At 47.6% G+C, this 21,581-nt stretch overlaps 1 long non-coding RNA gene across 1 annotated transcript in view; it reads right to left on the bottom strand.

The window, feature by feature from the left end:
* Positions 1 to 12,350: 12,350 nt before the first annotated feature.
* The window catches only part of LOC127333484 (uncharacterized), a 122,832-nt gene continuing 113,601 nt past the window's right edge, over positions 12,351 to 21,581 (bottom strand). Inside the window, exon 6 of the long non-coding RNA XR_011751951.1 lies at positions 12,351 to 12,365. This is a non-coding gene — a long non-coding RNA (uncharacterized lncRNA). The remainder of the gene's footprint in view (positions 12,366 to 21,581) is intronic.

The raw sequence follows: 21,581 nt of genomic DNA, 5'->3' as shown, positions 1-21,581 counted from the left end.
TACCTTGTATTGAGCACTTCCCAACCATGTCTTTGCCTTGGACCAGATCACTCTTATGCCTACTTCCCCTTGTCTGTTCTGAGGACATGTCATCAAACTGTTTTGGCAGGCTTAAAATGTTCCAACTTTGGCAGTTGATATCTAAGCAACCACAACTGTAATTTCTGACCTCAATACATGGATCTCGTCTGTGCAATACCCACTTCCACCTCCATATCTTGCATGTTTCAGTCTATCCTTGCAACACAAATATTCAACTTGATATTATACCCTATCCAATGTTTCGACTCTAGATCACTTCCTTCACTTTTACTCTTGGTTTCCTTTAATCCAAGTTTAATCTCCACAAAACTAGGTGTGTGGATGATTGCTACATAATGTAGTAATCACATACCCTTGAGATCATATTTCCCAAAAAAATAATTCTTACATCTTTTAGTAAATTGTTCCAAACCCTATTCCTTTTTCTTCTATAGTTTCAGCCCCCAAAACTGTTTCTAGATTTATTAAAGATGTCGTCGTGGTGCAACAACAGATGACATCGGATGGCTTAAGTTGGGGCCGAATGTGCGCTGGAGGATCCGGGTGAGGGTTTGGTTAACAGGGAAGAGGATGGAAAGAAACTGGTATGTATTCCTTAACTTGGCCCTTGGCCAGAGGTAGAAGATGTAGAGTACACAATCTCTAAACAGATGTTCTACTAATGAAACCTCCCGCGCAGGGCTGTGCCCCCTCTCCTTATATAGGGGAGAGGGTGGCTTACAAGGCAAGAAACCCTAATGGAATCTAGGATGAGCTAAGCTACTTTATAAAGCTACTTTGGCCCAGCTGGCACCGGTTATGACTTTAAACAGGGAGTGGTGACCTCCACCGGTATCTTTAACGTCATCATCTGCTTTGGCTCCAGGGCTTCGTTTAAAGCTGATGTGCTTGGCTCATCCTTGTCCTTTAGTCCTTGATGGAATCTTTGACCAATGTGCCGATAGGCTTCAGTGAACCCTGATTCCGATTTGCCGGTACCTTTACCTCTAGTTCTGGTACCTTCGCACTTAGCCACACAGCTTCTTAGAGCCAGTACTTCGGTATACCCCTCTGGGGATACCGGTTTGTACCAATTCCGGTTAGCTGAGCTTAACTTTAGATTCCAGATCACTCTGTGATCTGGTTTACCATTAACAAAACATGGCGAACTTGCCATACCCTTGGCCTACCGGGGGCCATCCCCCCGACGTTAGTCCCCGAAGCTGGTATAGTCCAGCGGATTCTATCCGACGGGCCATGCCAGGTTTCCACCTCCTACGTACCGGATTAATCCTTCCGGTTTCCATTTAAACTCATCCGGCACCATGCCGAATTCGTTTATGCAAACAACTTCCATCGAACCTCTCCGGCTTCTTTTCACCGGTTTCTTTTTTCTTTAAAGCTCACCTCGACGAAGTCGAGAATATCCCGAAGTCTATGCCTGTTAGAGACATGTGCATTGTGTCTGACGCGCCAGTGTCAGGCGTCAAGTCCTTCGACTCTCACGCGCAATTAATGCACCACAGTGGATCCATGTGGCCTCGCGTGTAGCAATCTACGGGGCGCGTGTATCTCCGCGACACGTGGCAGCCCACGATGCAAAATGGTGCGGGCCTGGTGGTTTTTGGCCCACGACCTTCTCTCCCATATAAGGGTGCGACGGTTCCTCGTCGCCCCCCCACGCTCTCACTTCTTCTTCGCCCAAAATTCCTGCGCCTCTTGCCCTTCGAGCTCTCCGCGCCGCCGTCCGTCGTCGCACTCGAGCTCTCCGGCAAACCTCCGCAGGAGCGCACCGCTGAGCCCGCTGGTCTTTCTTCACCGCGATTGAGCAGCGCTGCTCCTCTTCTGCCGCGGGATGCACCACCACGCCCGGCTCTGCTTTGCCGTTCGCCACCGTCGAGCGCCTCCTCAACGAGCTTTGCCGCCAACTCGGGCTCGCTACACCGCAAGACCTTCGCCGCCGTCCTCCGGCCAGTCCTCAGATCTCACATTCTCTTCCTCTTGTTGTTCATCCTTGGCGCAGTAGGATATTTATTCTCCCTTTCTTTTCGTTTTCCTTTCCTTCGTAGTTCTTCGGGAAGAACAAGATTCAGGGAAATCTGTTTTTAGTCATCCTCGAGACTTAGTGAAAAAACATGTCTTCCGAAGAAACCGGTGGGCTGCCTTCCGGCGGAACCCAGTTTAGCAACTCCCCTGAGATTTCCTTGGGGGAGGAGCAATCCGAGGCTCTGGAATCTTACGGGCTTGAGGAGGAACTCACCCGGATGGATGAAACCTCCACCGCCCCGGAAGCTGATACCGGACGGGGCCAGGAGGCTAGCAGCTCCGGCCAAGGTTCCGGCGTGAACCTGGCCACGTACACCCGCGGAGCCTGGAAGGGATCCGACGTGAAGGAAGCCAAAATTGATTGGCTGTATCACTCCCGGAGGATACCGGAACAGGTGGCCTGCCGGATTCCCGACAACGAGCTAGAGCATGTGCCCGAAGAGGGAGAGTACGTGGTCTTCGCAACCCATTTTGAGCGCGGCTTTGGCCTCCCGGCGTTGGACTTCTTTTGCCGGTTCCTAGATTTTTACGAGCTCCAGCCTCACCATCTTCCCAGCAATGCCATTTTCTATCTTTCTTGCTATGTTTCCTTGATGGAGGCCTACATTGGCCTCCTCCCCACCATCGAAACCTTTGCCCGCTTCTATAATCTTCGGATCAACTCGATCCAAGATAAGAAGCTTCCGAACCCCAAGCCTCCGGTTCAGTGCGGGGCTTGCATTGTTACGGCCCTCCAGGGGAGCCCCTTCTACAAATTTTCCGGTTTGGAGTCATGCCGGTCATGGCAACAAACCTTCTTCTATGTCAAAAATACCGGCGATGCTGATTTCATCAACCTTCCGGCATACGCTCCCTGTGCGCCCTCGCGAGCCAACTGGAAGCACAATCCAAAGAACACCCATGTCGAAAATAACCGGATTATCCGGTTCATGGGGAAACTCAACAAGAATACCGACATCTATTCTGACGATATAATCCGTGCGTTTGTCTCGCGCCGGGTTCTTCCTCTACATCGTCGGGTCCATAAGATAGGCCAGATGAGCGGCCGTAGGGATCCAACTAGGATCACCAGTTTTGACCTGAGCAAGTCTAATGTGGTCCTCAAGGCCAAGTAGATTTGCCAAACCGAGATGCCGACGAACTGGTTCTGGGGCCTCCAACCCCTCAGCCGCAGGAACCCCCCTTCCGCTGAAGTAAGAACTTGGGAATACAGAATGATGTTTCTAGTATATCTTTGATGTGTAACTAACTTGCTTTTTTCCAGGCCCTTGAGCGCTTTCCTCGCATCTCCGAGGAGGTACCGGAGCCTTCCCGCAAGCGTCGCTTGGATAAGGAAGACCCGGATCCCTATGTGGTAGGCAACAAGCATAAGATGGGCCGGACTCACACCTCACGCCCCGGTAACTCTTCTGCCTCAAACCTAGACAATTGTTCCGACAGCGACGATGATCTTCTCGTCCTCGAGGTATTTTATCAGTTTTCCCGGACTTATAAATTTTCTTTGTGAGGCCAGCTCCAGCTGACTAGAACCCTCAGGTTCTGGAGAGCGTGACCCCCATCGCCGCTGAGGTGGGTCCAGAATGGGTGAGCAAGGCCCAGGCCCAGGCTTCCCGAGTCCGGAAGGCACCGGAGCCGGCGGCAGATGCCGGTCCCAGCGGGGCTCCCCCTGCCAAGAGGGTGAAGAAGTCCAGCCTCGGGCCCCTCGAGCGGAAGCGCAAGAACAAGATCCCGAACTCCTCCAGGTAAAAACCATCTTCACTTTTTCTTGGATTTCAACTTGGGATCTTTCCGTTTTTGCGGCTAATCTTTATCTTTTTCTTTTTCAGAGCCGCCCTGGAACTTACCAGGAGCCCGCCTAGAATGATGCCGGAGACCCCCCTGATGCTGGGAGAGCCACTCCTCCTCCTCGTCAAATTCCGGTACCTTCTGGTGCCGGCAAATCTTCATCCTCCCTTCAGGGAGGCAACACAAGTTCGGGCTGTGCGGCCCCCAAACCGACTAATTCCCACGCGGAGGAGGAATTTTTCTCCCCTCCAGACTATCAAGACACCGGCGCCAGCGACATGGGCGCCGGCTCAGATGTTGCCGGGCGGTCGGAACCTTTGGTTCCACCCGTCCAAGAAAAGAAGAAGAAGACCATTGCTTCCCCCTCCAAGGCTTCCGCAGCCACTCCTCCGCCGGCCAAAAGCACAGCGGCTCCGACGCCGACGGCTACCGGCAAAGCTCCTGCTGCACCGCTCCAGAGCCCGCCAGAGGGCACCATGATGACCGCTGGGCAGCTTACCGCAGCGGTCAAGGCAGCGACTGTGCCTGCCTCCAGCTCTCAGGCCCAGCCTCAGGTCCAAACTTTGGTCCTCCATACCGGGCGCACCACCGTGGCCGCCGGTGAGAAGGCTGCCTGTCAACTTGGCCGGGTTGTGGAGCTAAGCCGCGACGGTGCTTCGTTGGGCGCGCTGCAATAGGTTGTGGAACGATGGAACCTTTCTGATCTTACCGACGCCACCCTTGGTGTTGGCAAGGACGGCAAGCCGAAGCTGGACGCCCGCGGCGCCCGCACCACAGTGCAGCACTTCAGCCAGCTTAAAGCCGCGGTGAAGGAGTTCGACGACGCTTGGCACGATGCCAATAGAAACGTGGTGGTAAGATATGTTTCTGGAACTTGCATTTTTTCCTTTATACCGAAACCTTTTATCTTTCAGAACCCGTAGATATATCCTTAATCCCCGAGTTTCGGGTTAAGCCCGCAGTACTTGGCGCGAAATTTCCTTAGAAAACTTGCAAACTTTTCTAAAAAACCCGGCATAGCTAGTCCCCGAGTTTCGGGTTAAGCACGAAGTACTTAGCGCGAAACTGAAAGAAACCGGCATAGCTAGTCCCCGTTAAGCATGAAGTACTTAGCGCAAAACTGAAAGAAACCGACATAGCTAGTCCCCGAGTTTCGGGTTAAGCACGAAGTACTTAGTGCGAAACTGAAAGAAACCGGCATAGCTAGTCCCCGAGTTTCGGGTTAAGCACGAAGTACTTAGCGCGAAACTGAAAGAAACCGGCATAGCTTATATTGTTTCCACTTCTGCAGAGCGTGTTGGACAGCCGCAAGCAGATGTTGGAACAGATGATGTGGGAGCACCAGGGCCTCACCGAGGCATTCTCCGCCCTCTTGCTTGAGCACAGCAACTGCCAAGGTTTGCCTGAACCCCCGGCTTCTTTTGTACCGGTATATTCCTTTATCAAATTTTAACAACCAGTTTCTTTTGTGCAGCTGCTCTGTCGGAAGCCCCCGCGGAGGACCTCGCCGCCCAAGTCGCTGCGCTCAAGGGTGAGCCGCGCTGATCGGTTTGTTTTTTACTTGTAATCTTTTTTACTAAACCCATGCTTTCCGGATTGTAGCTGCTCGGGATGAGCTTGCCACCCAGCACCAGTGCGAGCTCCAGGCCTAGCGGGAAGAAACCGCCAAGCTCAAGGATCAGCTGATCCAGGCTGGGTCTGAGCACGCCAGGGCCTTGAAGGAAGCCATCAGCGCCGGAAACGCCCAGGTTGAAGAAACCCGGAAGCAGCTTGTCGAGTCTGAGGGGCAACTTTGCCGCGAGCTGGAGGAGGCCCGGAAGCAGCTGCGGGATGAGAAGGAGCATCTCAAGGCCGTTCAGGTTTACCTGACAGGTATCGAGGACATGGTGAATGATACGCGTACAGCACGCGTCCGTTGGGAACCCCAAGAGGAAGGTGTGATGCGTACAGCAGCAAGTTTTCCCTCAGTAAGAAACCAAGGTTATCGAACCAGTAGGAGTCAAGAAGCACGTGAAGGTTGATGGTGGCGGAGTGTAGTGCGGCGCAACACCAGGGATTCCGGCGCCAACGTGGAACCTGCACAACACAATCAAAGTACTTTGCCCCAACGTAACAGTGAGGTTGTCAATCTCACCGGCTTGCTGTAACAAAGGATTAAATGTATAGTGTGGAAGATGATGTTTGCGAAGAACTGTAAAGAACAAGTATTGCAGTAGATTGTATTCGATGTAAAAGAATGGACCGGGGTCCACAGTTCACTAGTGGTGTCTCTCCAATAAGAAATAGCATGTTGGGTGAACAAATTACAGTTGAGCAATTGACAAATAGAGAGGGCATGACAATGCACATACATATCTTGATGAGTAGTGTGAAATTCAATTGGGCATTACGACAAAGTACATAGACCGCTATCCAGCATGCATCTATGCCTAAAAAGTCCACCTTCGGGTTAGCATCCGCACCCCTTCCAGTATTAAGTTGCAAACAACAGACAATTGCATTAAGTATGGTGCGTAATGTAATCAACAAATACATCCTTAGACATAGCATTGATGTTTTATCCCTAGTGGCAACAGCACATCCACAACCTTAGAACTTTATGTCACTGTCCCAGATTAAATGGAGGCATGAACCCACTATCGAGCATAAATACTCCCTCTTGGAGTTACAAGTATCAACTTGGCCATAGCCTCTACTAGCAACGGAGAGCATGCAAGATCATAAACAACACATATATGATAGATTGATAATCAACATAACATAGTATTCCATATTCATCGGATCCCAACAAACGCAACATGTAGCATTACAAATAGATGATCTTGATCATATTAGGCAGCTCACAAGATCCAACAATGATAGCACAATGAGGAGAAGACGACCATCTAGCTACTGCTATGGACCCATAGTCCAGGGGTGAACTACTCACACATCAATCCGGAGGCGATCATGGCGATGAAGAGTCCTCCGGGAGATGATTCCCCTCTCCGGCAGGGTGCCGGAGGCGATCTCCTGAATCCCCCGAGATGGGATTGGCGGCGGTGTCTCTGGAAGGTTTTCCGTATCGTGGCTCTCAGTACTGGGGTATTCGCGACGAAGGCTTTAAGTAGGCGGAAGGGTAGGTTTAGGGGCGACACGAGGGGCCCACACGCTAGGGCGGCGCAGCCCCACCCTTGGCCGCACGGCCCTGTTGTGGCGGCGCCTCGTCACCCCACTTCGTGACTCCTTCGGTCTTCTGGAAGCTTCGTGGAAAAATAAGACCCTGGGCGTTGATTTCGTCCAATTCCGAGAATATTTCCTTTGTAGGATTTCTGAAACCAAAAACAGTAGAAAACAGAAACTGGCTCTTCGGCATCTTGTCAATAGGTTAGTGTCGTAAAATGCATAAATATGACATAAAGTGTGTATAAAACATGTGAGTATCATCATAAAAGTAGCATGGAACATAAGAAATTATAGATACGTTTGAGACGTATCAAGCATCCCCAAGCTTAGTTCCTACTCGCCCTTGAGTAGGTAAACGATAACAAGGATAATTTTTGAAGTGACATGCTATCATAATCTTGATCAATACTATTGTAAAGCATATGAGATGAATGTTGTGATTCGAAGCAATGGTAAAGACAATGAATAAACAGCTGAATCATATAGCAAAGACTTTTCATGAATAGTACTTTCAAGACAAGCATCAATAAGACTTGCATAGGAGTTAACTCATAAAGCAATAGATTCTTAGTAGAAAGTTTTGAAGCAACACAAAGGAAGATATAAGTTTCAGCGGCTGCTTTCAACTTCAACATGTTTATCTCATAGATAATTGTCAACACAAAGTAATATAATAAGTGCAATAGGTAAACATGTAAGAATCAATGCACACAGTTGACACAAGTGTTTGCTTCTAAGATAGAAAGAAGTGGGTAGACTGACTCAACATAAAAGTAGAAGAAAGGCCCTTCGCAGAGGGAAGCATGAATTACTATTTTTGTGCTAGAGCTTTTATTTTGAAAACAAGAAACAATTTTGTCAACGGTAGTAATAAAGCACATGTGTTATGTATAAGATATCCTATAAGTTGCAAGTCTCATGCATAGATTACCAATAGTGCCCGCACCTTGTCCTAATTAGTTTTGATTTACATGGATTATCATTGCATAACATATGTTTTAACCATGTGTCACAAAGGGGTACCTCTATGCCTCCTGTACAAAGGTCTAAGGAGAAAGCTCGCATTGGATTTCTCGCTTTTGATTATTCTCAACTTAGACATCCATACCGGGACAACATAGACAACAGATAATGGACTCCTCTTTAATGCATAAGCATTCAACAACAGATAATATTCTCATAAGAGATTGAGGATTGTTGTCCAAACTGAAACTTCCACCATGGATCATGGCTTTAGTTAGCGGCCCAATGTTCTTCTCTAACAATATGCATACTCAAACCATTTGATCATGATAAATCACCCTTACTTCAGACAAGACGAACATGCATAGCAACTCACATGATATTCAACAAAGGTGAAATAGTTGATGGCGTCCCCAGGAACATGGTTACCGCTCAACAAGCAACTTATAAGAAATAAGATACATAAGTACATATTCAATACCACAATAGGTTTTAAGCTATTTTTCCCATGAGCTATATATTGCAAAGACAAAGAATGGAATTTTTAAAGGTAGCACTCAAGCAATTTACTTTGGAATGGCAGAAAAATACCATGTAGTAGGTAGGTATGGTGGACACAAATGGCATAGTTTTTGGCTCAAGGATTTTGGATGCACGAGAAGTAATTCCTCTCAATACAAGGCTTTGGGCTAGCAGGGTTGTTTGAAGCAAACACAAGTATGAACCGGTACAGCAAAACTTACATAAGAACATATTGCAAGCATTATAAGACTCTACATTGTCTTCCTTGTTGTTTAAACACCTCACCAGAAAATATCTAGACTCTAGAGAGACCAATCATGCAAACCAAATTTTAACAAACTCTATGTAGTTCTTCATTAATAGGTGCAAAGTACATAATGCAAAAGCTTAAACATGATCTATATGAGCACAACAATCGCCAAGTATCAAATTATTCAAGACATTATACCAATTACCACATGTAGCATTTTCTGTTTCCAACCATATAACAATGAACGCAGCAGTTTCAACCTTCGCCATGAACATTAAAAGTAAAGCTAAGAACACATGTGTTCATATGCAACAGCGGAGCGTGTCTCTCTCCCACATAAGCATGAATTTATTCAGAGAATGAAAATAACAAAAACGAAAATAAAAGCACACAGACGCTCCAAGTAAAGCACATAAGATGTGACGGAATAAAAATATAGTTTCACTAGAGGTGACATGATAAGTTGTCGATGAAGAAGGGGATGCCTTGGGCATCCCCAAGCTTAGATGCTTGAGTCTTCTTGAAATATGCAGGGATGAACCACGGGGGCATCCCCAAGCTTAGAATTTTCACTCTTCTTGATCATATTGTATCATCCTCCTCTCTTGATCCTTGAAAACTTCCTCCACACCAAACTCAAAACAAACTCATTAGAGGGTTAGTGCATAATCAAAAATTCACATGTTCAGAGATGACACAATCATTTTTAACACTTATGGACATTGCTCAAAGCTACTGGAAGTTAATGGAACAAAGAAATCCATTCAACACAGCAAAAGAGGCAATGTGAAATAAAAGGCATAATCTGTCAAAACAGGACAGTCCGTAAAGACGAATTTTTATGGGGCACTTAACTTGCTCAGATGAAAATGCTCAAATTTAATGAAAGTTGTGTACATATCTAAGGATCACGCACGTAAATTGGCAGATTTTTCTGAGTTACCTATAGAGAATACTACTCAAATTCGTGACAGCAAGAAATCTATTTCTGCGCAGTAATCCAAATCTAGTATCATCTTTATTATCAAAGGCTTTACTTGGCACAACAATGCAATAAAATAAAGATAAGGAGAGGTTGCTACAGTAGTAACAACTTCCAAGACTCAAATATAAAACAAAAGTGCAGAAGTAAAATAATGGGTTGTCTCCCATAAGCGCTTTTCTTTATAGCCATTAAGATGGGCTCAGTAATTTTAATGATGCTCTCGCAAGAAATAAGAGTTGAAGCAAAAGAGAGCATCAAAAGAAAATAAGAAACACTTTTAAGTCTAACCCACTTCCTATGAAAAGGAATCTTGTACACAAATAAATTCATGAAGAACAAAGTGACAAGCATAGGAAGATAAAACACAAGTAACTTCAAAATTTTCAGCATATAGAGAGGTGTTTTAGTAACATGAAAACTTCTACAACCATATTTTCCTATCTCATAATAATTTCCAGTAGCATCATGAACAAACTCAACAAAATAACTATCACATAAAGCATTCTTATCATGAGTCTCATGCATAAAATAATTATTACTCCCAACATAAGCATAGTCATTCTTATTAATTGTAGTGGGAGCAAATTTAACAAAGTAGCTATCATTTTTATTCTCATCAAATATAGGAGGCATAGTATAATCATAATAAACTTTATCCTTCATAGTAGGTGGCACCAAAATACCACTATCATCATAAATGGGAGGCAAAGTATCATCAAAGTAAATTTTCTCCTCCATGTTTGGGGGACTAAAAATATCATGCTCATCAAAACCAGCTTCCCCAAGCTTAAATTCTTCCATAGCATTAGCAATAATAGTGTTCAAAGAGTTCATGCTGATAACATTGCTACAACTATTTTGCAAACAAAGTTCCATCGGTTTTTTAATTTTCTCTTCAAACACCTCATGTCCTAACTCAAGATAAGTACTATAAAGATCTCTAATATTTTTGTTGTTTTCCATTAAGCCTAACTAGTGAAATCACACAACTTAGTGTTCTCAGGAGTATTCATTTTAACAGTAGTGAAGCAAACTAAATAAAATAAATGCAAGTAACTAATTTTTTTGTATTTTGATATAAGAAAGCAAACAAAGCAGTAAATAAAATAAAGTAAGGCAAGACAAAAACAAAGTAAAGAGATTGGAAGTGGAAGACTCCCCTTGCAGCGTGTCTTGATCTCCCCGGCAACGGCGCCAGAAAAAGAGCTTGATACGCGTACAACACGCGTCCGTTGGGAACCCCAAGAGGAAGGTGTGATGCGTACATCAGCAAGTTTTCCCTCAGTAAGAAACCAAGGTTATCGAACCAGTAGGAGTCAAGAAGCACGTGAAGGTTGATGGTGGCGGAGTGTAGTGTGGTGCAAAACCAGGGATTCCGGCGCCAACGTGGAACCTGCACAACACAATCAAAGTACTTTGCCCCAATGTAACAGTGAGGTTGTCAATCTCACCGGCTTGCTGTAACAAAGGATTAAATGTATAGTGTGGAAGATGATGTTTGCGAAGAACTGTAAAGAACAAGTATTGCAGTAGATTGTATTCGATGTAAAAGAATGGACCGGGGTCCACAGTTCACTAGTGGTGTCTCTCCAATAAGAAATAGCATGTTGGGTGAACAAATTACAGTTGAGCAATTGACAAATAGAGAGGGCATGACAATGCACATACATATCATGATGAGTAGTGTGAAATTCAATTGGGCATTACGACAAAGTACATAGACCGCTATCCAGCATGCATCTATGCCTAAAAAGTCCACCTTCGGGTTAGCATCCGCACCCCTTCCAGTATTAAGTTGCAAACAACAGACAATTGCATTAAGTATGGTGCGTAATGTAATCAACAAATACATCCTTAGACATAGCATTGATGTTTTATCCCTAGTGGCAACAGCACATCCACAACCTTAGAACTTTATGTCACTGTCCCAGATTAAATGGAGGCATGAACCCACTATCGAGCATAAATACTCCCTCTTGGAGTTACAAGTATCAACTTGGCCATAGCCTCTACTAGCAACGGAGAGCATGCAAGATCATAAACAACACATATATGATAGATTGATAATCAACATAACATAGTATTCCATATTCATCGGATCCCAACAAACGCAACACGTAGCATTACAAATAGATGATCTTGATCATGTTAGGCAGCTCACAAGATCCAACAATGATAGCACAATGAGGAGAAGACGACCATCTAGCTACTGCTATGGACCCATAGTCCAGGGGTGAACTACTCACACATCAATCCGGAGGCGATCATGGCGATGAAGAGTCCTCCGGGAGATGATTCCCCTCTCCAGCAGGGTGCCGAAGGCGATCTCCTGAATCCCCCGAGATGGGATTGGCGGCGGTGTCTCTGGAAGGTTTTCCATATCGTGGCTCTCAGTACTGGGGTATTCGCGACGAAGGCTTTAAGTAGGCGGAAGGGTAGGTTTAGGGGCGACACGAGGGGCCCACACGCCAGGGCGGCGCGGCCCCACCCTTGGCCGCGCGGCCCTGTTGTGGCGGCGCCTCGTCACCCCACTTCGTGACTCCTTCGGTCTTCTGGAAGCTTCGTGGAAAAATAAGACCCTGGGCGTTGATTTCGTCCAATTCCGAGAATATTTCCTTTGTAGGATTTCTGAAACCAAAAACAGTAGAAAATAGAAACTGGCTCTTCGGCATCTTGTCAATAGGTTAGTGTCGTAAAATGCATAAATATGGCATAAAGTGTGTATAAAACATGTGAGTATCATCATAAAAGTAGCATGGAACATAAGAAATTATAGATACGTTTGAGACGTATCAGTGAAGGACACCGACGCCAAGGATGTCAGTAAGTTTGATGTTCTCTTGCTTATAAGCTTTTGAGTTTTCACCAATAAGCTTTTGAGTTTTCACCGGCTTGTTCTTACCGGTTTGTTCTTACACTTATCTTTTTAAACCTTTGCCTAGGGCTCTTTCCGAAATCGCAGGTACGCGTCGAGGCCGCCGTCAACAAGCTTCAAGTCGAGGAGATGGTGGATGCCACACCAAGGACTACCTCACCGCGCTATTCTGCAGGATTACTCACATGCTCGCAGTCGACCAGACCCTTGGACTACTGCCACTATTGTCTTCAAGTGCCTCTGGCCCAGCGAAGCTGTTCCGAAAAGCACCAACCTCGTTGTTGAGCGCCTCCTCCATGAAACAAGCCGGCGGCTAAGCGAGTGGCGCCACTCCTCTACCCGTGTTGGAGCTGATATCGCACTTCGCTTTGTGTGCTCCTGGTACGAGGGCCTAGATCTGGATGCGCTGCACAACATGCGCGACAACGCCCCCACCAATACAGATCCAGAGAAGCGTGTCGCACGCCGCGCTAGGGCCTACGAGATCGCCAGCTATGCCACCACCAGCATCTTCATCCCTCGTCTGGCTAACCTCAAGGAGGCCTTTACCGATGATGAAGAGGAGGAAGAGGAAGAAGCCGGAGAAGGCGATGCCGAGGCTGAAGCGGAAGCGCCCAAGGAACCTGCTGCCAGTGCCCTAGAGCCAGCTCCTGCTGCCCCCGAAGAACATGTTCAAGCCCATGTGAACCCTCAAAAAGCCTCGGAAGATTCAGCTCCGCTCTACCAGACCCTGTGATCCTGTCTTGCTTCACAAAAAACAATGTCTGTTAAATTTGCTCCCGGTATGCCGGGGTGGGAGTGTAAAATACTAAGTCCTTTTGGTTCGGAAAACTAAGTAGTCCTTAGGTTGCATGCTAAAACTCTTTAAGCATATATGCTAAATCCGGTATTATGTGGTTTAAACTTGCTTATTTTGTTCTGCTTTGATCTTGCACGGTGAAGATTCCGGATTCATTCCGGAATTCAATCCGATGCACACTTGGTTCTTTTGCTTTGGCTATGTCTACCTTTTTTTGGGTGTTTTGATGTATGAGCTCAAAGTTCTTTTGCCAAGCAAGCATTTTCTCGAACTTAGAAAGGATTCGAAATGTTTCACAAAAAACTGGTATAATCGGGGTTAGTTAGATTTTCCTCAGTTTGTTTGTTTTCGGTTTCTTTTTCGTTTTTCACGTGTTTAGAACCTTCCGGTTTATCTTGCTTGCGATGAAGCCGGGTTTCGGACAGCAGCTAATTCGAAGATTCCTTTAGGTTTAGCATGTTACTAAACCAGAAAGAAAAGCTTCCAACAACCAAAATGGTATACAGAAAAAATAAACACATTGCATGCGATTCTGGTAGAGGAAGTCCCCGAGATTCATTCGAGGTGCCGGCATCTTTATTCATAGCAAATAAGGTACAAAAAGGAACGCCTTACATCACATCTTCAGGAATAGAAAGGACGAAGGAACGCTATGTTCCACGGGCGTTTGGTTTCTTCTCCTGACCTGTCCTTCTTGCCTTTCTTGTATTCCTGTGCGTCAATTAAGTAATAGGAATCATTGTGCAGAGCCTTGCTCACAATGAAAGGTCCTTCCCACGGAGGTGAGAGTTTGTGCCGCCCTTCAGTGCGCTGCACTAGGCGTAGAACTAGGTCCCCTTCCCTGAACACTCTTGGGTTAACCTTCCGGCTATGATAGCATCTGAGGTTCTGCTAGTATATGGCCGATCATGCCAAAGCCAACTCTCTTTGTTCCTCGAGCAAGTCCACGTCATTTTCTCGGGCCTCTTTAACCTCTTCTTTGGTATAGAGTTGGACTCGTGGTGAGTCATGGATGATGTTTGTTGGTATGACCGCTTATGCTCCCTATACCATGAAGAATGGTGTGTATCCGGTAGACCGGTTTGGTGTGGTTCTTATGCTCCACATCACTGATGGTAGTTCATCAAGCCAACATCCTGGCGTTTTTTCAAGCGGCTCGATAAGCCTCGGTTTGATACCGGAAAGTACGAGAGCATTTGTTCTTTCCACTTGGCCATTGCCCTGTGGGTGTTCCACTGAGCACACATCCAACAGGATATTGTTGTCATCGCAGAACCACTTAAACTCTCCTTGAGAAAAGTTCGTTCCGTTGTCAGTTATGATACTGTGCGGGCATCCATACAGCAGAATCACGTCCTTCAAGAATTTCACAGCAGTGTGCCCATCGCACTTTGCAATTGGCTTAACTTCTAGCCATTTGGTAAACTTATCCACCATCACCAGGATGTGAGTCATGCTTCCTCTTGCCGTTTTGAATGGGCCAACCATGTCCAGGCACCAAACAGCGAATGGCCAAGTTATCGGTATTGTTTTTAAACTGGATGTTGGGGTATGATTTTGCTTGGTGTATCTTTGGCACCCGTTGCATTTCCGTACTAAGTCCTCAACATCTTCCAAGGCAGGGGGCAGTAGAACCCATGCCGGAACGCTTTTTCCACCAACTCTCTGGATGAAGCATGATGCCCACATTCCCCTTGGTGAATCTCCAGGAGCATCTCTTTCCCTTCTTCCGGTTCCACACATCATTGGAGGACACCGGTAAAGCTTCGTTTGTACATCTCCCCATTGATGATGGTATAGGCCTTGGATCTTCTCTGAATCCTCCTCGATTCTACTTCATCTACCGGTAAGCCATCGTTGATCAGAAATTCCTTAATAGTTTTTACCCAAGTTGGTGCTTACCGAACCAGAAAAACTGGCGCGTCAATTTCCATGTAGTCCACCACCATGGTTTCCTCCGGTTTCAATCCTGAAGTCCCCGGGTTTCCTCCGTCGATGTCCATCGGCACAATGTGTGACTCCTGTACAAAAATTGACTCAGATTCTGGACTCGGTTTGATTGATTGTACCCTTAGGTGAGCCAAGGCTATTCCGGAAGGAATTTCTTGCCTGGACGAGCCCAGCTTGGAGAGCGTGTCCGTGGCTTTGTTTTCTGCTTGCGGTACATGGTGAAACTCACACCCCTCAAAGAATCCAGCAATCTTTTGCACATGGAACCGGTATGCGGCCATGTTGGCATCTTTTGCATCCCAGTCTCCGGAACACTGCTGTACCACTAGATATGAATCGCCGTAGCAAATGATCCGGTGTACACCGATTTCTTTTGCGACCTTGAGCCCATGAACTAGAGCTTCGTATTCAGCGACATAGTTCGATGCCCTGAAGTGTATCTGCAGAACGTACCGTAAGTGATCCCCCTTTGGTGAGGTGAGAACCACCCCTCCACCTAGACCCTCCTTGAGTTTGGATCCATCGAAGTATATCTTCCAATATTCTATTTCCGGCTTCGGCGGCTTGTATTGCCTTTCTGCCCAATCAACCAGGAAATCTGCCAAAGCTTGTGATTTTATGGCATCCCTCCTCTCGTATACCGTTACATAGGGTTACAGCTGAATCGCCCATTTGGCAATCCCGCCGCTAGCATCTTTGTTGCAGATGATGTCCGAGATAGGTGCCTCGCTCACCACTTTCATCGAGTGCTCCTCAAAGTAGTGCTTGAGCTTTGTAGCGGCCATGAACATGCCATATGTCATTTTTTGGAAGTGCGGGTAGTTTTTCTTTCAAAGGGAGAGCACCTCGCTCAGGTAGTATACCGGCCTCTGCACTGTTTTTCCTTCCTCTTCTCTTCTCTTTCTACCACCACCACAATGCTCACAACGCGGTGTGTTGCAGCTATGTAAAGCAGCATGGGCTCCCTTTCCAAAGGTGAAACCAATACCGGTGTTGTGGCTAGCATTTTATTTAGCTCTTTGAACGATGCGTCTGCCTGAGTGGTCCAGACGAAAGTGTCCAATTTTTTCATTAAGGCATAGAGCGGCAAAGCCTTTTCTCCCAACCGGCTTATGAACCGGCTTAGCGACGCCAAGCTTCCGGTAAACTTCTATACGTCCTTAAGATCTTGAGGTACCGTCATTCTTTCGATGGCCCGGATTTTTACCGGATTCACTTCAATACCGTGGCTTGATACTAGGAAACCGAGTAGCTTTCCCGCGGGAACGCCGAAGGTGCATTTTGCCGGATTAAGTTTCATCCGGAACCTTCGCAAGTTGTCAAATGTTTGCCTTAGGTCATCGATTAAGGTACCTTTTACCTTTGTTTTTATAACAACATCGTCCACATAGACTTGCACATTTTTACCGATTTGATCATGAAGGCATTTTTGCATGCATCGCTGGTACGTTGCGCCAGCGTTTCACAAACCAAAAGGCATAGTGACATAGCAATAAGCCTCGTGCAGGGTAATGAACACAGTCTTTATTTGGTCTTCCTTTTTCAAGGGGATTTGGTGGAAACCGGAATAAGCATCCAGGAAAGACAACAATTCACATCCGGCAGTGGAATCAATCACTTGATCAATCCGGGGTGGCGGGAATGGATCTTTAGGATAGGCGTTGTTCAGGTTGGTGTAGTCGATGCACATGCGCCATGCTTTTGGGGCCTTGGGGTCTTCATCTTTTTTCTTCTCGACCAGCACCAGATTGGCCAGCCACTCAGTGTGTAGCACTTCCACGATGAAACCGGAAACCAGGAACTTTGTTACCTCTTCACCAATGATTTTCCTCGTGTCTTCAGCAAACCGGCGCAAAGGTTGTCTTACCGGCTTTGCATCCTTCCGGACATTCATAGAGTGCTCAGCCAACTCCCTCGACACACCCACCAAGTCATCAGTAGACCATGCGAAGATGTTCCGATTCTCACGGAGGAAGTTGACGAGCGCGCTTACCTATGCCTCACTCAGGCCGGCACCGATACGAACGGTGCGCTCTGGGTGAGCCAGATCCAGCACGATGTCCTTTCTTTCTTTTCTCGGTTTGAAATTCAGTGTGCCAAGCTGGCCGCTCATTGCCGCTAAGTTTAGCTGGCAGGATTGAGCCAGCGAAATAGCGGTTTGAATTCTTTTCTTTTCCTCTGATATCACCAGCGATTCGGCCAGATTTGATCCGGCGGACGCGGTTTCGAGCGACAATTTGTAGTTTCCAACCACATTTAAGGGTCCAGTGGGTGCCGGCATCTTCATCTTGATGTATGCGGTATGAGTTGAGGCCATGAATTTCGCCAGTGCCGGTCTCCCAAGCAGCGCATGGTAGGGGATGTCAAGTTCAACCACGTCGAACAGGATGTTTTCACCGCGACAATTGTCACGCCCTCCGAAAATCACATCTACCCGGACCTTGCCCATCGGCGAACAGGACAGTCCCGGAACGATGCCATGGAAAGTGGTGTGTGTTGGCTCCAGCATGTTTGGTATTATGCCAAGCGTTTGCATGGTGTGCCGGTACATGATGTTTATGCTGCTCCCATTGTCCACCAGCACCTTGCTGAACCGGGCTCGCGACGATGGCCCATGCATGATTGGGTCCACCACCAGAGCATATCCGCCCGGATTAGGCATCACTTTTGGATGAACTTTGAACGACCAAGTCAGTTCCTGATGTGACCACAACATGTATTTTGGTACTGTCGGTATCACCGCGTTCACTTCCATGGAACGGCGATGCACACTTTGTCGGCCCATCAGCTCTGTTACGAACACAACACAACACATATTAGGATCATGGTAAACATTCCGGCCCAAAGTTGCCGGTGGTGGAGCTTGGTTATTACCTTGTGCCACCTGATGAACTTCTTGCTGCTGCGGCCGGTTTGGCTGAGCGTAAACCGGTTGTGCGTTTGCCCCGGTAAGTGGTGGTGGTGGCGGCAGCTTTTCGGAACCTTGGTCTCTGGCATCTTTCATCATGCCTCTCTCCATCAACCTCTTGGTCCAGGAGCAATCTTTCTTTAAATGATTTGCCGGCCTTGCCGGGTTAGGCGTGTGCCAACGACATGGTTGTTCCATAGCGGACTCCATGGTGTATTTTTCCTGATCTTGCCACGGTTTTTTCTCAACCCATTGTTTCTTCGGACCCGCCCATGGCTGCGATCCGGTTTTCTGTCTTTGTCTTCTGCCAGCGCCGGAATTGTCCTGCACTGCGGCCACTTGTTGCGTTCCATACCTCCGATCCGGAAAGTCTTCCCTTCTTTTGTTGTGATGGTTATTCTGGTACTGATCTTGGTGCGGTAGACTCCTTTGCACCGGTTCAGCCTGGACTGCCGGCTGCATCGGATCTCCCAACGCGTAGCTATCTGCCACCCGAATCATCTTAGCCAAAGTGGTTGGCATGTTTCTCTGTAGCTTTTGCCACAGTGGTGAACCTCTTCGGCATCCATTGTTGAACCAAGCAATAGCTTGTGTTTCTATCACTCCTTCGCAGGAGTTCCTCGTAGAGTTCCACCGGGTTAAATAATCCCGGTATGTTTCTTTCTTGCGCTGCTGGCACAAGGCGAGCTGCTGTGGTCTGTTTGCTCTCCGGTACGTGCTGCTGAAGTTGCTCATGAAAGCTTCCTCAAAGTCAAGCCAGCCATTTATGCTTCCCTTTGGCAAATTATTAAGCCAAATACGTGCCGGTCCTACCAGGAAGGACGGTATGATTCTCACGGCCCAGCGCCGGTTTCCTCTGCCAGCTGCGGTTCCTCCACCTCATGCGACATATACCGCTGTCACATAGTCTGCGAGCCAATCTTTCGGCTTCGTGGTGCCATCGTATGTTTTTGTGTCACGTGGCAAATGAAAGTTGCACACTGGCGGTTCTTCTCTCATGATCCGCGGGGCAAAGCATTTTGGACCCGGAGGACCCTCAGCCTCGATCATTTCAGAAAGATATACTCTATCCAGCATGTGCCTTGCATCCCGGTCTGGCAGGCTCCTTTCTCTAACATGTTCTCCCAATGGGTTCCGGTAAACTCTTTCCATTCCGGAATTGGCTTCATCGTAACGTTCCGGTATTGCGGCTTTTCCTTGCCGGTACCTTGGTGGAGGCATTTCCTCCTCAGCATATGCTGATCTTGCCGCCCGATAATTTTGCCCGGTTTCTCCTTTACCGGCATAAGCATTTCCGGCTTAGCCATTTCCGGCATAGCCACGACCTTCCCCTTGGCTTTTTCTACCGGCATCGTGTTGCCCGGCTTGTTGTTTTCCAGCCAGAACCGGGTCGTACACAGTCATCTGATGTGCATTCGCATCATTTTCTCTTCTGTCAGGATGGGGGGACGATGCCTGTCCATGCGACTTGCTTCCGGCATTTCTTGCCGAGCGAACCGATTTTGACGCTAGAGCCGCTTTGTTGATGCGAGCCAGCTCAGCGTTTTGTGCCTCAATCATATCAAGAAACTCTCTTACTCGATCTTGCTATTTTGCCAAAGCCTGACCTGAAAGTGAGTCACACATCTCTAATGCGGCCCTAGCAGCTTTTATTGTTTTATCCGGACTGCTGTACTTAGGTTTTTCTACCATGCTCAAAGATACCGATGCACTCTTACCGGAAAGAACTTCCTGGCGCAGATCCTGCTCTAGGTTGCGACCCTTAAGCCGGTTTCCCGCTACTCTAGCATGGTTCGCGCTAACAGAAGCAAAGCCAAGGGCAGCGTTATACTCACGTAGGGTTAGGTTGAGCTCTTGCTGGGCCTTGACGATGTTTGCCGCGCCGGAGAGCAGCTTCTGCCGCTGCGCCTCGAATTCAACTTGAGCTGCGGCGGGTTCGAGGTTCTGCGCGATGGGCGTAGCCAGCATGCTCATGGCCGCTTGGAGAGGTGTCTCCGGTGGCGCGGTAGATTTCCCGGCGATGACCTCGTCGCGCTCGATCGGTGGTTTGGCCGTGCGCGTGGACTTGGTCTGCCCAGTGCCTTCTGCATCAGCTTCTTTGTCGGCGCCTCCTGCGCCAGACATCAGCACCTCCACACTGCCAGTGGTGCGGTCGGAGCGCGGCCCGCGAGCTGGTGAAGACCTTGGCGGATCCGGCGCTACCAGCACCGGCGAGGGGTACTGGCGCTCCTTGACGGTGCTAGGGTAGACGCGGTGGCTGCCGAACTCGATGATGCGGCCGTTCTGCGGGTAGCGGCCGCCGTTGACGAAGCAACCCGCGTTATCGTCGATGAAGTCCAGCGAGCCTAGGCGGTAGACGAGGCCAGAGACCACGCGCTCGCCGGAGACGGTGAGAAGGCCAGCCCAGATATGAACTCCAGCATGTGCAGCTGCTGGCCCCACGGTGGGCGCCATCTGTCATCGTGGTGTAACAATAGATGCCATAGGATGGCTTAAGTTGGGGCCGAATGTGCGCTAGAGGATCCGGGTGAGGGTTTGGTTAACAGGGAAAAGGATGGAAAGAAACCGGTTTGTATTCCTTAACTTGGCCCTTGGCCAGAGGTAGAAGATGTACAGTACACGATCTCTAAATAGTTGATCTCCTAATGGAACCTCCCGCGCAGGGGTGTGCCCCCTCTCCTTATATAGGGGAGAGGGTGGCTTACAAGGCAAGAAACCCTAATGGAATCTAGGATGAGCTAAGCTACTTTATAAAGCTACTTTGGCCCAGCTGGCACCGGTTATGACTTTAAATAGGGAGTGGTGACCTCCGCCGGTATCTTTAACGTCATCATCTGCTTTGGCGCCAGGACTTCGTTTAAAGCTGATGTGCTTCGCTCATCCTTGTCCTTTAGTGCTTGATGGAATCTTTGACCAATGTGCCAACAGGCTTCAGTGACCCCCGATTCCGGTTTGTCGGTACCTTTACCTCTGGTTCCGGTACATTCGCACTTAGCCACGCAGCCTCTTAGAGCCAGTACTTCGGTATACCCCTCTAGGGATACCGGTTTGTACCAATTCCGGTTAGCTGAGCTTAACTTTAGATTCCAGATCACTCTGTGATCCGGTTTACCATTACCAAAACATGGCGAACTTGCCATACTCTTGGCCTACCGGGGGCCATCCCCCCGACAATTTTTTTTCAAAGTATTTCTTCAAATAAAACAAGGGAATGAAATGGGTTTTGTTTATCCTCCCATTTCTATCATGTACTGATTTCTAAAACATTATTTTATATTTTCCTTTCCTTTTTAACAAAAGGCTTGTTTATGG

This window comes from Lolium perenne, chromosome 2 (genome assembly GCF_019359855.2).
Source record: "Lolium perenne isolate Kyuss_39 chromosome 2, Kyuss_2.0, whole genome shotgun sequence".
Taxonomy (NCBI): domain Eukaryota; kingdom Viridiplantae; phylum Streptophyta; class Magnoliopsida; order Poales; family Poaceae; genus Lolium; species Lolium perenne.
This window is presented reverse-complemented; position numbering and strand designations above follow the sequence as displayed.